The sequence below is a fragment of the Pangasianodon hypophthalmus genome, chromosome 27, assembly GCF_027358585.1.
Source record: "Pangasianodon hypophthalmus isolate fPanHyp1 chromosome 27, fPanHyp1.pri, whole genome shotgun sequence".
Taxonomy (NCBI): domain Eukaryota; kingdom Metazoa; phylum Chordata; class Actinopteri; order Siluriformes; family Pangasiidae; genus Pangasianodon; species Pangasianodon hypophthalmus.
Genome location: NC_069736.1, coordinates 16,742,270 through 16,754,826, shown reverse-complemented (window position 1 = coordinate 16,754,826; position 12,557 = coordinate 16,742,270). Strand labels below are relative to the sequence as shown.

The window sequence follows — 12,557 nt, the reverse complement described above, 5'->3', positions numbered from 1 at the left end:
CGGGATCAATACCGGAGCTGAGAGGTTTAGGACCAGCGAGATCCGGTCACAGCGAGCCAGACGTCTGACTCCAGCACATGTGGGTTTAAGTTGAGAAAATAAACCATCAGGACGTACATCGTTTAATAACGCCGAGATAAAATGACATATGCTAATGCTAATTGTCTTAAGCCAAAGAATAAGAGGAAAAAATTATTTTGACTCTAGGACTCACGGTTCTGAAGATATGGGTTTGCACTGTAGCGCCACCAAGAGGTGCAACTGGGTCATTTCATTTTGCTCAGGAGCAGCTGAGATACTTTACCTGACTATCAAGTTTCATAGCGATACACAATCTGTTTTAGTGGAAAAATAAGAATACTAATACATGTAGCTGTAAGATGCGATCTGCGGGGTCCAAGCACTCGTTGTAAATAGCGCCCCTAGTGGCCAGTCTTTTCCAAGAGACACGGAACGATCAAGACGCCATTGATGAACATCGTTATACTTGACGATTCCGAACAGGCTAATTCAGTTCTGAGAACTGGAATATTTTAGCTGGAGTGAGTTATCGGAGATAACTACGCCTCTCTGGAAAGCGGAGACTGATCGAGAAGTCAATGATTGGCGAATTAGGATAGTAATGGAGGCCTGGAGACAACAGGACATTCTAACAGTGGACTATTTAGCTACTTTATTTGTGCTTAGGTACTGTTTAGCATAATTAATACATCACTAAATCTTATACTTATTTTAAAATATATAACACACTCGAATTAGGGAAATTTTCACCAAAGGTGTCTTCGGTCCTTAATAACTTACTTTAATTCAATTTCATTAGAAGATCAAGCACTCCATCGCCATAATGAGTACAGTATACAGTCAGAGACATTAGCGGTGGTGCTACGAACTATGTGTTCATATCATTATAACTTGAATGTACGTTTATTTGTTCGCACATTTAAATGTGGAATTGTTTGTTGTTTGAATACACAAATTATGTAATTATGTGTAACAGACAGACAGACAGACAGACAGACAGATAGATAGATAGATAGATGGATAGATAGATAAAGATAATGAATAAATATCAAAAACTCTTCAGACTTGCACTAAAAAAAAAAAAAAAAGTTGAGATTTATCAATGGTTAAGATTTTGGCCAACAGGAAGCCATTTTGTAAATATAATATTGTGATTTATTGTGATATTGTTATCTGCGATAATTATTAAACTAATATTACTCAGGGCTCATTCCTGAGAGCTGTTTACAAGTCACCCCAAAGTATAAACAGTTCACTTACCACAAAAAATAAATAAATAAATAAATAAATAAATAAATAAATTCAGAAGGCTATCCGAGATCCAGTGAGATCTGCCTGAAACGACCCACCACAGACTCGTCCCTGTTCGAGTCCATTAAACCGCTGGTCATCAGTCTACAGAGGACATGGCCACCTCCAGACACTGATTTACTCTCACACAGGGGTCAAAGGTCACCGTTTATCAACCAGCAAACGACAATACTCGGCACAAAGCCAGATCCTAGACGGCCTGGTCTAAAAAAAGGTGACTGAAACGGAAAATCTGAGGTAAAAAAAGCTCAGAGGAAAATGTTGAGTCATGACATGACTGCGGTTCAGACTATCGACCAATCAGGACATCTGAACCGTGGAACAGATACGCATCAAAAAATGTAGCAGGAAACATGGCGCTAGGGTGAATACAGTACGCCGCTGTTACACCACCACTAACTGTACGTATCGTATGGAAAGTTATTTAAATGAACTAGCTAGTCAACTGTTAATCACGTTTTTGCATTGGCTAGCAAAAGATAAACAACAAGGTAAATAAACAAATGGTCACATGATCAGGCTGAGTGAAGTACATCAGCACTGGACGTTACAACAATATAATATCAATATCCTGATAAATTATTCCACTTTTCTAGATGGGTATTTTTTTTTTTTAAAAGTTCAAAAAATAACATTTAGAAACTCTGACTAGAAGCAGCTGATTTGACATTAAAATATCATCGTGAATCCTGGCAACCGGAGAATTTGTTCAAATTTATTTTTGTATTTTTCTAATTGTTCTCCATTGGAGTGAAATTAAACTAGAGCATCATCCAACTCAGTTTCTCACAGTTTTTTTTTTTTTTTTTTCTCCAAGCAATTTGCTAGTAAGTCTACGTATATATCATGACACACACTGTGTATTAGGGCTGGGCGATTTGATGATAAAATAGCAACATTGTGATCAATTACATCGCAATACGCCATTCTGAGATATTCCCGACAGTTTGGTATATATTTTTATTAAATGTTCTTTTTTTTTTTTTTTAAATAATTACAAACTGACTGGAAGTAGCTGTTAAAATTTGGTACCTGCTAAAATTGTAAAATATTTTAAAAATTAAAAAAAAAATTCCCTTTTTCAGTGTTTTTTCATTTTGTTTATATATTAAAATATAACATAAATAAAAGATTAAAAGATTTTTTTTAAAAAAAGTAAATTGTCATTTGTAAAAAATAATTACAATTAGTTAAAACTTTAAATCATGTTAAAATTTTGTACTTCAATCTTTAAAATTGTAAAATGTTCAAAAAAAATTTTTTTCCTCATTTTTTCACTTTTTTCCCCTCTTTTCATTGTTATTTTTTTTATTTAAAGTAAAAATTCTACTTTTTAAATATAAAAATAAATTTAAAAAAATATTGTAAATGCATTTATTAATAATACATTTATTTAATGTTTTTTTTTAGCAAACCTAAATATCCTGATTCACACTGTTTATCATAGAAATACCTCCGAGGATCGTGATATTTGTTTGTATATATTATATATTATATATATTATATATGATCTTTGTGTCGTGTCGCTCAGCCTCAGCACATCTGAATGTGATGCTACTCGAACGCGGTTCCTTCACTGAGGTGAGTACACGTGTCCTGTTTAACACAATATAACCAGATTTTTGCATAAAAAGATTTTTTTTTTTTTAAACCAAGGAGCTGTGGAGATTTTTTTTAGGGAAGATTTTTAAGAGAGAAGTGCTGAAGAAACAGAGCAGCTTGGAGAGGAGGAGGAGGAGGAGGAGGAGGCTATATATAGGCCAAATCCACACAGCACATCCAAAAACCAAGATTTAAACAAGCTCGCTATCTGCTAACAGACGACTGACTGCCAACACACACACACACACACACACACACACACACACACAATCTGGAACGCACTCCAGAAGGACGATGTGAGGACGCAAAAATGGGAGAGTTTCAGCTTTTTAGAGGACAGGGGGAGAGAATGAGAGGGAGAGGATGGAAGATGGAGGATGAGCCAGGAACAGTTGTTTAAGATGCGAACTAGCTTCGGTTCATAAATTTTTAATAAGTGTGATTAGCGGCTAATAATCCGAGTTGCATAATGTCCCGCTAAAAGCTTTGGAACATTTCGCAGGAAGCACAATTCTGAAACTTCGGTCCTGTCCACATCTACCTGGATACAGAGTTTTTTTAATCGGTTTTGCGCTAGTGAATAAAAATTAGCAGACGCTTGTACAATGTTTGATCAATAGTAGCACGTGATTTAGGTCACATGACACGTGATCTGCGTTTTGCCGAATCCCGAATAAGCATCCAGGTCACTACATACGGCCTACACAAGATGACAGCGATCTGGACATATTTCACGATTAATGCTGGCAAAACAAACTGCAAACTATGATCTGGGAAAATATCACTAGCAAGAGCTACTACCTTACTACGATAAAAGTAACCTGATAAAACAGTATCTGTGAGTGTGGTTGTTAAAAACGAGTGCAATTGGCATGAATTGTGAGCACACAGTTTCCTGGCGAATGTGAATAGAAGTTGTTACATGCGAAAGAGAGAGAGAGAGAGCAATTCACTTCAGCGAGCACTGAGCCCCACGTGGCTCTTTTCTCTTTCCTCGACAACGTCTACTTGTTGCAAATCACGCCACCTTGTGCTAATTTTAATAAGCACACTCACCTTTAAAGACACAGTCTCTATGAAACATCCAGAGCTAAACACCAATATGAGAAACGAATACCAAGATAACGAATGAACAGTCGTGAGTCTTGAAATCTTATTATTGAAAATACTACACTTGTGCTTTGCTTAACAAAAAGTCGTGGTTGGTCATGAAATTATAGGATGAGTTGAGAATTTTCACGTCTGACCACCACGAGTGTTTCTTTAAATGATTTCAACCTCCTCCTCTTGAAATAGGATTGGATGGATGGATGGATGGATGGATAGATGGATGGATAGATACTCCGACTCAGATGGTGAAAGCAAGTACAAGCTGCCAGAACAAACCCATTTAAAAAAAAAAATCAATATTCATCCAATCAGCAGCACCAGAATCCAGCACGCCGAGCTCATCGGCACTGACGAGAGAGGAAACCGGATTATTTCCCAGGACGAACGAAATCAACAGCGATGTTTTGTGCATCCTGATTAAAGGACGTAACACGTAGGTTGGTATTCTGTGGTATTTCCGTCAAGGGCATAAATCACTGTTCAAACGTTTAAATGCGAATCTCTTTAAAACGAAAATGTGCTCAACAGCTGCTTGTTTTTCAAAGCAGCAGGGGTCTGAGCACATTCTCGGAGAAGCGAGATCTGCTTAAATGAACATTGTGTGAGAAATCTGTAGAGAAGAACAGCTGGTTTCTCGACAGCATCTCAGCACAAAGATCAAGAGAATCACAATGAACTCTTTCTCCCAGTTAAACTGGTGTTTCTCGGACAGTCTACGCTGTAATACAGCCAGTTATGCAATTTAGCTAGCTAACACTTTTACTAACACTTCTGTAATTTCGTCTTGCTAGCTAAACACTTTTCAAACTTCATTTTCTGGCAAAATAACAGGCGTTAGCTAGATTTCCATTTCCACGTTTCGCACCAAATTTAAAGAAAGAAAACACAATCGAACAAATTTTATCAAATACAATCATGACGCAAGACTACGTTAAAACGTTACAATAATAATACGCAAAAAGAAAACAAGATCGTAATGCTGAAATTTGACGTTTTATGTTATTCTGGTTACGGCGCCATTTTACGCTCCTTATGTAAATTATATTGAGAAATACTTCAGGGTTTTTTTTTTCCGTCTGCCCAAACAGCGCATACATTTCCTCTGTGGATGTTTACGATTAGATAGTATATCTAAATGAAGCTAGCTGAAACGTGTAACTTGCATCGCTTAGGTCAGCATTTATGTTTCGTTTTCGCGTCTCATCTTTATCAACAGAGCAACTTTTCCACATTAGCTCAATGTTTTTGCGATATATTTTTTATTTCGTGTTTTTCCATTCAGGTTTCCTACTACTACATTTTCAAAATTCAAACATAAGTGCTATATGTGGGGGAAAAAAAAGTAGCCAATCATGTCCAAACAACCACAAATAATAGAAACGCCCGCTTCTGTTCTACGCAGAAGCCTCACTCGGATGTAAACGTAGGCGATACGACAAAAATATATCATGATACTTAAATATGATTCTATGATACACGATATCCATCACGATACGTTTGCTATCAAATAAGTGACAAAACTGATTATTTTGCTCGTTTATCATTATTGCTTCTCTTTTTTTTTTTTTTTTTACAGAAACACTTAAAGCGAGATAAGCGAGCGTAAATGAGAGACGATGTTTTTTCGGAATGATTTTCAGAAATTCTACAATTTAACACTGTTAAAGATTCAGTAAAAATATTAACCTCAAATATTGACATATAATTTGTTACAATATTGATATTTCGTCGTCATATTTCACCCAGCCCTACTCACGGATAACATTTTAGAGCAAATATATGAGCTAGCTTTATCAGAAAGAGTATTTAATAATGCTTAGCGCTACATCTTTCACTGTTTGTGCTCTTCGGCTGAAGCTTTCGATTCGAGGCTACACAGTCAGCCACATCATCATCATCATCATCATCATCATCATCATCTCTTGGACATATTTCCATTTCAAACAGCTTGGAATCTGATGAAGGAGACTGCATTTGCGTCTCATGTTTCCTCTCTTAGCCATTTCTTTGAGAGCTTCGGTTTAAATGTTTAAAGGCTTTAACTGCGTGATATTCCAGTCCAACATTAGCATTTTAGTGTTGCGCTGTAACAACAGCTCGTTTTAAAACACACTGACCGGCGAGAGCTCGCACAAACACGCACACTAACATTAAAGAGATGCTAGCTGACAAGATAACTGTGTGTGTATACACACACACACACACACACACACACACACACACACACACACACACACACACACACACACCAGTGACAGGCGCAGTGCTGTGTTCATTAAAGCCCAGTGAATCAACTGCACACTCACACTGTGATTTCTCACACGAGAAAAATCGTATACTTAAATACACTGCAACACATTTTGCGGTTTCAATACGTATTATATAATAATCATAAGTATCATAATCGCTACAATGCTGTATTAGGGCTGGGTAATACGATGATATAAATATCCTGATAAATTCTTCTGCGGTATCGCGAGTACCATCAGTATAAATTTATAACAATTACAAGCTTTAATCAGATAAAAGTAACCGGTTGGCAGGCAGAAAAAAAATTGACAGATTCTTTTTTTTTTTAAGTTCAAAAATACAAGATACAATTTTGTAATGAAACTTGTTTACATTCTCTACTGAATCTGGAAAAAAAATAAAAAATACTGACTCTTTAGTTCCAGAATATTAACATATTACAAATTTATAATCTTTGAAATATTACATTTTTTTTAATTTTGTACTGAACATTCAAAGTTCTAAAATGTTAATGTTTTTACTGAATCTTTAAAATTCTAAAACGTCTGAATTTTGTACTGAATCTTTAAAATTGTAAAATGTAAAAGTCACAAACACGATGTGCTACATTACAAACCTTCTGTAGACAGCATAAGGACTATAGCTACACGTATCCACTCACTCGTCTGTTTCCCTTAAGCTGTATTATTGCACCCAACTAGCTAACTAGCTAGCCATATGTTATTACATTAGCTACCATTTTTTAGCCTGGTCACTTAGGTTTAGTGGAAACCAAAACATCAGACTAGCAGCACGCTGGAGCTTTTCTGCGCATGGTGATCTAGCCGTTTGTTCACCCCCGTAGCGTAAACCTGCAAGATTTCAGAATACAGTCTGTATCCATGCAACATTTTTCGCACACAAAGCTTTAAATGGAAACATTTGCTGTTGCTGCTTTGTGATAAAGATCAGCACTGTGGTGGAATTTGATGGGAACAAAAGCAGCGCTCGCTTTTGGGATGAGTGGCTTTAGTGACTGAGCTTGTCCTCGGCGTTCGCACAATGGGGATTAGGACGGTCAGCACTATTGGGGAGGGCTTGTGGTCCATCGCATTCCTCACACGTCTATCCGTCTACCTTTCTTTTCTATTATTGGTAAGTTTCTGTTCAAGCGAACCGTAACTTTGCAAACGGTTAGCAGAGAAATTGCGGATTGTTCTGCTTTAATCACACGCTGTTGTGTTGTGCAACAGGATGATATCATCAGCATAGTTCCATCCAATCAGTGATAAAGAAACCGCAACACCGGCGGACAGCATGTATGTATGTACAGAGTCATTAACAAAGCTATGGCGAGGACCAAACAATGTGTTTTCATCTCTTTTCCACCTGAGCCAAACTTTAATTTCATTCTCAAATTAACAGGTATCTCTACAGAAGAGAGGCCCATGACTGGGAGAGCTTTCCTTTCAAGTAGAGGCATCAGTAAAATCTACAGGGCTACACGGAGTATTGCAGCTAGCAGGCTCGCCTTAAATACTGCGTTTTATATATATATATATATATATATATATATATATATATATATATATATATATATATATATATATATATATATATATATATATATATAGAGAGAGAGAGAGAGAGAGACACGGCTAACTCGAAACGCTAATTTGGATGGAGTCTTCAAGGGTGCTTTTTTAGAAAAATTACATCAGGAGGAGCCATTTCAGTTACCACACCATTAGCCAGGACACACCAACCAAAAACTAACCAATTAGAGAGGACACATGCAACTAAACCCAACTTTCAGGCGCTAGGCCCATTCACGGCTAGCTCTGCTCTGCTGAGACTTCCCCCAATGCTTTCCATTTCAGCCTTTTAAATACATGCATTAAAAAACCTCAAAACCAGAGGACACGTGGCTGCCATTACAAGCATAGATGCCATTGAAAACTTCGCTACCAGTAAAAACAAACTTAGCTGCCATTAACGACTTATCCGATATAAAACGTGGCTTCCTTCTAAAAAACATTATCAGCATTTAAAAACTTAGCTGCCAATAAAAACATGGCTGCCATTTTAAACTCCCAGGAAGAGGACGAGTTCCCTTCTGAGTCTGGTTCCTCTCAGGATTTCTTCCTCATGTCTTCTCGGGGAGTTTTTCCTTGCCGCTGTGGCCTCTCGCTTGTTCATGATCTGAATCTGTGCTGTTGAGACGATTAGCCTCATAAGCGTTTGACAATTGAACTGCTGCTGTTAATGAGATTAAAATCATTAAGTTAAAACCAGAACACTTTTTTTTTTTAAACATAAACAGATAATATTTAATTCGGATTATTTCAATTTTATGTAACCAGAGGCTGGTATAATGAAAATGACATCACTTCCTGATACTGTCCTCTACAAACATTTGTTATAAGAAAGAAATGACAATTGAAAGAGAATAAAAATAATATAAGAAATAAAATAAAAAAAAAATAAAACACCTGCCCACCAACGTCAGCCCTACTGGTGGCATTAAGTGAAGCTTTCCAGCCGCGTTGCTGTAAAACTTGCTGTTCCTTTATTACTTTTTAACAGAATTTAATTCTGAGCAGTTATAAATAGATTTAATTGGGCTGGATTTTTTTTTTCTCCCGAGCTCGCTGCGTTATCTTTCTGTGATAAGGTCGACATGTTGATGCGATCGCCCCTATTGATTATCCCAACGCCCCGAGCGGTGAAGTCTGATTCAGACCTCCATCTCAACTACATCACTATTCACATCTGCATCAGCATCCAACATCAGCATTATAACATTATAATATATTATATACAATATACACGATATCCAAATTCAAAATTATTGGCACTCCTGGGTAAAGAAAAGTTATAAAAATGCCTTTGTGCTTAATCGGCTTAACCTTACACTGAAGATGGGAGAGAAATCTAACGTTTAGCCGAAGTAAATTTATTCCAATAAATGATAAAACCATTGACAGAACCTGCGTGTGTCGAAACTGTTGGCACCCTTGCATTTACTACAAAATAAGAGCACTGTGTCTTCTCCTGGTAAGATTAGAGAACGCAGAGCGAGGAAACTGACACCACTCGTCAATACACAACCTCTCCACATCCTCCTTCACTTAAAGCTTAGACATGTTTTCGTAATCTTTTTTTTTTTTTTTTAACCCATCTTTACCAAGGGTGCCAATAATTCTGGAGCAGACTATACAGAATTCTCAAAGTGGCATCTCTGAAGCATGAGCATGGAGTCTGATCATTTTCTCATTTGTGCTGGAAACCCAGAAAAATCCAATTACTACAGCAATAAATAACGTCAATTGGCAAATTTAATGAAAACGGGTTCTGCTGGTGGAATGGAAATTTAGGGGGGGAAAAAAAACGTTCTGGTGCCAATAAACAGACAAAATATTAATCTATGCATTTAAATAATGTATAATTTTTAGTAATTTGTTTGTAAAACAAATCTGTAATGGGAGGGTCCGTGATTACGGCTGATGCAGTTAAACTGATTAGATCCTTTCCTTTTTTTTTTAATTTTAAAAAGTGTTTTTGTGTTTAAAAATCATTTTTCGCACTTTTACCTGACATTCCCATCCTGTTAAACGTCATTTTAACTCTTTGCGTACGTGGTCTCTTCTCAGGCTAACTGACGGTTTTGATTTACGATGCCACCATTTTGCCTAGTCACTGTTTTCAAAAGGAACAACTGAAAAACGTATTTAACGCCGGCTAGTTCGGTAAAGTCGGGTTTCTTCTCGTTAATTAGCTAGTTACTGCTAGTCTAGCGTTATGTTCATTTTTTTATGACGCCACGTACGTTACGGTTTGGTTTCGTTTCGCAAAATAGCAGCAAGCTACAAAACAGTGTCACAAAGTAAAACTGTTCTTAGCTGATTCAATACTGGTGGGTTTATTTTTCTTAACAAATTAGTGGCTGAGCGTAAGATAGACATTGGGTGTGTTGGTATTCGCATCCGTATTTCGAATGTACGGTGCGAAAAACCCTCAGATTCACAAAATGACCCAAAAACAGCATTCGTCAACTAGCGGACCACGATCCGGCTCGAAGCGAGCACTCGAAAACATACTGTAACAAAACCAAACACTGTATACAAACAAACTGGCTCTAGTTCAATTCTTTTTTTTTTATTATTTTAACACAAGCATTCGCAGCTTCTTTTCAGCCAATGGTGTGCGTTTATGAAATGATTTAGCTAAAGACAGCTCATCGAGAAAGAAAAAGAAAGATGATATGTATCGTCTGTTCCACACAGAAGAGAAAATAAAGAGATCGTAGGATTTTTTTTTTCATTTCCATCTCTGGTCTGAGTAGTAAAGTGACGACATGGCCTTTTTACTTTTAACAATAAAAAACTGACAACGAACGGACAGAGCAACAAGCGTTTATTCTCAAATGTGTCAAAAGCTGTAAAGTGAAGGACTCTTACGAAACAAAACCACTTCAAACTGTCTTACTTCTCGCCGTAATCTTCTCATTAATGATTAAAGATTAAAAATGTTAGAATTTCAGGTAGCTAGAGCTTTACGAAGTGATATAAAATGGTCGTTGTATCAATCTCTCTCTCTCTCTCTTTCTCTCTCTCCGTCTAACGAATTCGTTGTAGTCTTGTATTTAACCCGAGTGTGTGTGTGTGTGTGTGTGTCGTGAAATGTGAAATAGATGTGTCATGATATTTTTTTCAGGCGATGGATGAAAAATAGGATGTGACACTAAACACAAGCGTGAAGGTGAAGGTGAAGGAAACCTGAGGAGAACCTGAGGAGACTCTGGTGAGCATCAGCACCAGAAATCGTGCACTAACCTGATATTAACCCTCATCCATCCTCTAAAGTCTTCATTCTTTCAGAAACACTAATCCCTGATCAGTCCTGAACATTGAAGCTAGACATTTTATTTATTTATTTATTTATATTTGAATTTTTATTAGCTAGCTTGAAGGTCTTGCTAGCTTGACAACCTGAAGTCAAAAAGCTAAATCATGATCATGAGGTATTTAAAAACACACACACACACACACACACAAACACACACACACACACAAACACACAAACACACACACAAACACACACAACCCTATGAGAGGACGAGTGTAAAAAACAAACAAACCGTGTTGCGCATTTATAAAAACAATATATATATTTTTGACACATTAAAACGGTTAATGAGTCATCAATATCAAATTAAATAAAAAGAATCACATTAACTAAATCTGGTGTGTGTGTGTGTGTGTGGGTGTGTATGTGTGTGTGTTATGGATGTGCTCATGAAGACAAAAGACAAACCCACCATGGTGAGGTGGCCAGCTTAATCAAGACCTGGGCTCGATCCCAAATGGCTACCTGTTCCCTACATAGGCGCACTATCTAGCAAGCGGAGTTAAAGGGGTTCTAGAACGCACGTAGCTCCCTATATGGTCAATAACATAGTCGTTTGGGATACAGCCGCTGTGCTTTAACTGAGATAGTGATGTAGCGTTTATTTTTTTAACGGTTTATTTTCAAATTAGCTAGCTTATTAGCGTATTAGCGAGTTAGCACGAGAATGTTAATAAACAACACTCACCTTCGGTAATATCTTCGTTTCTTTTGGTCAGGAGAAGAACTCGTCTCTTTTTTTTTAACGAAATTAATGTTAAAGAGGGAAAAAAAAACAAATAAATAGCGTTTCCTCAGGATTACATACGTGGTTTTATTTCAGTAATAAAATCCCCCGGTGGCGGTGTTTATCGTTCAGTCCGCATCCTTGAGCCGTTTTGGTTTTTTTTTTTTTTTTTCCTTCTTGGTGTCCGTGCTGCCGAAGCAGCGCGCGGCTACCGAACATAAAAGCGATTCCTGCACGCGCATACAGAACGCACGCGCACGTGCGTGTGGAACAATTTTAAAAAAAAAAATCGTTAATATAAATATATATAAATATAAATATATCTCTCTTTCAAATCAGCATCACATCATCGCCTCGCTAGGGTCGTGTCTGTCTCGCTCGCAGGCGTTCCCGTTCACATCGCCATCGCCTCTCCCGGTAAGAAGAAAGAATGAATGAACGGGTGCACGCGCCGTGGGGGAGGCGGGAGGGGGGGGGGGGATATTCGGTATTGGGGGTGGGTGGGTGGGGGGGGGCGGGGTTTGGGTGGGGGGGGTGAGAAGGGGGAGGGGAGGGGGGAAGCATGTGCCCCCGCGCCCCCGCGCCCCCGCGCGCGCGCGAACGCGCTTTGAGGAACACCATGGCAGCGAGTCGTTTCTCTCTCAGGATG

The 12,557-nt window shown here is 37.8% G+C and overlaps 1 protein-coding gene across 2 annotated transcripts in view; it reads right to left on the bottom strand.

Moving 5' to 3' along the window:
* The window catches only part of LOC113531476 (spectrin beta chain, non-erythrocytic 1), a 75,848-nt gene extending 63,562 nt beyond the window's left edge, over positions 1-12,286 (bottom strand). Inside the window, exon 1 of one of the 2 annotated variants that reach the window (XM_034300818.2) lies at positions 11,870-12,286. The gene's annotated coding sequence lies outside the window, so the exon portion shown is untranslated. The remainder of the gene's footprint in view (positions 1-11,869) is intronic. The other variant, XM_053230300.1, reaches the window with a different exon arrangement.
* Positions 12,287-12,557: the final 271 nt, after the last annotated feature.